Consider the following 5,286-nt stretch of genomic DNA (forward strand, 5'->3'; position numbering starts at 1 on the left):
CGCAGGCAAGCACCTGAGTCAGGCAGAAGCCAGAAGCCAGCACCGGGAAAGCAGAGGCCAAGCCTCTATCATAAGGCTCTCGGGAAGACAAGGTGGGGCAGCGTGGGCAGGCCTCGGGCTGGCTCCTCTGAATAATGTCAGTGGGATCTGGGTATAAGTGTGGTCCCTAGCTGCTTGGTACCTGATCCTGGAGTGATTCAGGTTAGGGAAATATTGCTGGGAAGAGAAGAGTTAGATAAAGGAGATGATTAGGAGAATGGGCTTGGGAATGGCTGGTTGGGGCATGAGGGGTATATTCACAGGCAAGCTGTTTACCCTCGCTAGGAATCAGCTGGCCCTGGGGAAAGCCATCTCTCCCCAGCCGACAAGGCCTCTGCAAGATGTCAAAACATCATAAAACACAGAAAATTTAAAAACATGATGAATACAGCAGAGAGGGAAGGAGAGGACAGAGGACAGCCCTGACTCTCGTATCCACACCACCCCAAACATAAGAAGTCAACCTTCCTCAGCCCCCAGCTGCCCCCACCCCAGGGACAAAGCAGCCCTTTCATGCCAGTTTTCCTTCTCCTTCTCAGGCCTCCCTTCACTGTCGTTTCTCTTTGGCCTCACCTGGCTTAGATAGGAAGGAGGCAGGCAGAGTGGAATGCAGGGAGATGGACACAGTCTCTCTGGGTGACTTCATCCTGTACTCCTCATGGACCTTCCAAAAGCCAGACGTCCCCAGTAAAGAGTGTCTCACACAAATCCAAACACCATGAGTGCTTAAGGACACAAGAGTCCCTGTGGGGGGCCTGCCTCTGCCCTGGCACATCCTCATCTCCCTGGAAGTCCCACGCTGCCATCAGGGGTCACATATGAACAAGCCCCCAGACCTGGCTTGCTACATACAGCGCCTTCTTCTCAGCAGCCTGGAAGGAGGGGCTGTCACAGCCACACATGTGAAAGCCACCATGGCTTGTGCACACACGGCTCCAGGAAACCAGAGGCTCTGCTGCCTGAGCGTCTTTATCTCTGTGTCCCCTGCCAGCTAATGCTGATAGTCCTCTTTAATTCTTCTTTCCTTTCACATCAAGTCAGGCTCAAATGCCCACCTCCCTTTATTCTTTATAAAATGTGATTCTTTTCTTTATGCTAAGAAGGTGTTGTCTTTTAAGCAAAGCCGACTGGGGTGCAACTCATCTCCACAATTCTTTCAAAAGTCCCTAAGTCTCTCCAAGCCTCAACTTCCTCATTTGTAAAATGGGAATGGGCCAGGTGTGGTGGCTCATGCCTGTAGTCCAGCACTTTTGGAGGCCAAGACGGGCAGATCACTTGAGCCCAGGAGTTTGAGACCAGCCTGGACAACATGGTGAAACCCTGTCTCTACCAAAAATACAAAAAATTCACTGGGACTGGTGGCACACAGCTGTAGTCTCAGTTACCCAGGAGACCGAGGTGGGAGGATCACCTGAGCCTGGAAAGTTGAGGCTGCGGTGAGCTGGGATGTCACCACGGTACTCCAGTCAGGGTGACAGAGAGAGATCCTGTCCCAAAAATAAATACATAAAAATAACTAAAATGGGAATAATAATTCTACCGTGTGGGATTGTCGTGATGATTCAGTGAGAGCATATGTGAAGCTCCTGGCACAGAGTTGATAACACACACAAAGGTAATGGTGGCCTGGATGCTCCTAAGCCCTTTGAAGTACCAGAGCTGAAGGCCCTTAGGGTTTGGGGAGAACACAGCTGGATCTCTGAGGACACCAACGGGCCTGCCCGTGGAGGAAAGGCCTGGATAGGAAGGCTGGGACCAGAGGCACATGCTCCTCTTCCCAGTTCAGCTGAGGATGTTGCTACTACCTGGTCTTGCCCAAAGAGACCTCCCCTCAATGACACGCATCCACTCATGCTCATTGGATGGCTCTCTAACAATATGGCTAGCCCAGACCCAAGCAGGGATCCCAAAACACTGGATAACCACCCAGGCATTGGGACTGAGGATGCATCATGTTTATGTGTGACACAACCCAACAGGCTAAGAATTAATAATTGTCTTTGGCTGGCGAATTGCACATCAATAATGCAGAATGGATGCCATAATTGCACAGCGTGCCTAACTATAAAGTATAGTGATGATAATAATTGGATTAATTAACCTGGAAAACACTAAGCACAAAGGGATCTATGGTCACTAAACAGCTGCCACAGAACCTGGAGGCAGGGGAAAGGGAGACTGCCGGTCTCTGTCAGCAACAAGGAGCCTGTTGGCATGGTGGCTGCGGTTGTCCTCTCACAGGGATGGCATGTCTACTAACCATCAGTCCCTGGAGGAGCTGTTCTGGCCTCCTGGCTGAAGATACCAAGAGCTGGGGGATCCCCAAGGTGGAGACTCTCTCTTAAAAGATCCAGTGATATTTGTAGCAGAACTGGAGACTTGCCCAGAAATGAGCCAAGAAGGATGACTGTGCTGCTCATCTCTTTGTGTCACTGGCATTGTTTTGGTGCCCTAGCAAAGGCTAGAGACACAGGGACATGCTGCACATTCTGGGGATGAAAGAGCCAGCTGCCTTTCCTTGCAAACGCCTCACAGCAGCAAAGATGGCTGATCTGGTGGTGACAACTAGCCCCTCCAAGCAAACGCTTTCCCTGGCTGGGTTGTCAGCACCGTCTTAGCACCATGATCTGCTCTCAGCCTGGCATGCAGGACACACTCAAGCCCACAACTTTTACCTGCAACCTCTTCCAATCTCTTCAACACTCTAGTCATGCCAAGCAACAGGCAAAGGGGACCAGAAGTCCAGAGGGGCCCTGTTCCCAGTGGTCACGTTGGCTTCTCCTCTCCTTCGGGTCCCAATAATATCTCCTCCACCTTGTCCTCCTCAGGGAAGTCTCCAGCTGGACAAGGGCAGCTGTCACAGAATTGATCTGTACACCCACTGCTCCAGCACTAGGGCTTTGCCACCTGGCGATGGGACTCAACAGCCTCATGTGCACTCAGCACGTTTCCCAGTTAGAGAGCCATCTCCTACAGGTAGGCACAGTATCTTCTGCTCCTCGAATAGTTTTGGCCACATCATAGGTTTTCATTAAACCCTTATTAAATGAATGAATTATAAATAAAAGACCCTTAGTGGATTGCCCTCTATCTGCCAAGCAGTGTCACTTTCATTTAATCCTCACAACAACCCTGCAAAGTAGATATTATTGTGCCTCTTTACAGATAAGGAACCGAGAAGCAAAGAAATTAATTAATCTGTTTAAGGTGCTACAGCTGGAAAATGGCAGGGCTGGAATGTGAGCGGAGATCTTCCTAATCCCACGGCACCTTTTTTCACTACATCTTGGTTGTGGCAAATAGAGTTTTACTTGCAATTTTAGTTTCTATAAACTAGGGATATGGTGTCTAACAATATAGACATTAGAATACGTTCTACCGCACCAAAAGTGTGGTGAGCCACAGAGATAATTATAGGAGGGTTGCAGATTGTCTCTTTCCAGAAAGTTCAAAAAACCTTGCTATGGTTTCAGTGTTTCCCTCAAAGTTCATGTTGGAACTTAAGTTTCCTGGGGGAAACTTAATCCCCAATGCAACAGTATTGACAGGTAAGACCTTTAAGAGGTGATTAGGTCATAAGGGCTCTGCCGATATATAGATTAATGTAACCTCAAGAGTAGATTAGTTATCACGTGAGTGGGCTTGTCATAAAAATGAGTTCAGGCTGGGCATGGTGGTTAACACCTGTAATCCCAGAGCTTTGGAAGGTTGAGGTAGGAGGATCACTTGAGGCCAAGAGTTCAGGACCAACCTGGGCAACATAGTGACATTCCATATCTCCAAAATATGAAATAATTAGGTGAGGGTGGTGGCACACACTTGTCGTCCTAGCTACTCAGGAGGCTGAGGTGAGAGGATCACTGGAGACCAGGAGTTTGAGGCTGCAGTGAGCTATGATACATTGTATATGCTCCAACCTGGGTAGCAGAGGGAGATTGTCTCTTAAAACAATAAATAAATAAAATGAGTTCAGCTCCCTCTTGTTCTGTCCCTGGCTCCCATGCTTTATTGCCCTTCTACCTTCTACCATGGGATGATGCAGCATGAAGGCCCTCGCCAGATGTCAGCACTATGCTCTTGGACTTTCCAGCCTCCAGAACTATGAGCCAAGTCAACTTCTATTCTTTATAAATTATCCAGTCTGTAATATTGTGTTACAGCAATAGAAATGGACTAAGACAGAAAATTGGTACCAGAAATGGAATTGTTGCTATAATAAACACCTGAAAATGTGGAAACAGCTTGGAACTGGGTGATAGGTAGAGGCTGGAAGATTTTGGAGAAGCATGCTAGAAAAAGCATGGACTTCAGTAAACAAGCATTAAGCATGATTCTGGTGAGGGCTCAGAAGATGAGGAGCACTGTGGAGAAAGTCTGACTCTTCTTAGAGATTACTTAAGTGGTCCTAATCAGAATTTTTGTAGAAATATGAACAGTAAAGGCCATTCTGATGAGGTCTCAGATGAAAATGAGAAACAGGTACTGGAAACTGGAGTAAAGGCCATCCGTGCTATAAAGTTGCAAAGAACTTGGCTGAATTATGTCTATACCTGAGGGCTTTATAGAAAACAGAATTTAAAAGTGATAGACTAGGGTATTTGGCATAAGAAATTTCTAAGCAAAAAGTTGAAGGAGCTGCATGGCTACTTTTAACTGCCTAAGTGAGATGCAAGAGGAAATAAGTAACTTAAAGACAAATGTTATAATTAAAAGAGAAGCAGCATAGGAAGATTTCAAAAATTTCCAGCCTGATCAGATAAAGAATAAAAAAGGGTGTTCAGGAGTACAAACTAAGGGTATGGCAATTGACCATTTGCTAAGAAGATTAGTGTGGACATAAGAGATGATCAAGGCAATGGGAGAATGACCCTAGAAACATTTGAGAGATCTTTAAATCTGCTCCTCTCATCACAGGCTCAAAACTCGAGGTGGGCAGAATGATCTTGGGGGATGTGTCAACGGTACCCTCTGTAGGCTTGCTGCCCAGAGCTGCCTTGGGTCACTGCTCCTCACATTGGATGCAGTGCTCCTTGGCTGCCCCAGTCATAACTCAAATGGGCCCAAGTGCTGCTCAACCCATCACTCCAGAAGGCACAAGCCATAAATTTTGGCAGCGTTCACATGATGCTAATTTTGCAGGCACACAGAATGCAAGAGTTGTGGTAGCATGGCTTCTTCCACCTAGATTTTAAAAGATATTGTAGACTACCTGACTCTCCATTTCCTCTGCTGTAAATTGAGATCAGT

The sequence above is a fragment of the Hylobates moloch genome, unplaced genomic scaffold (assembly GCF_009828535.3).
Source record: "Hylobates moloch isolate HMO894 unplaced genomic scaffold, HMol_V3 SCAFFOLD_22, whole genome shotgun sequence".
NCBI lineage: Eukaryota > Metazoa > Chordata > Mammalia > Primates > Hylobatidae > Hylobates > Hylobates moloch.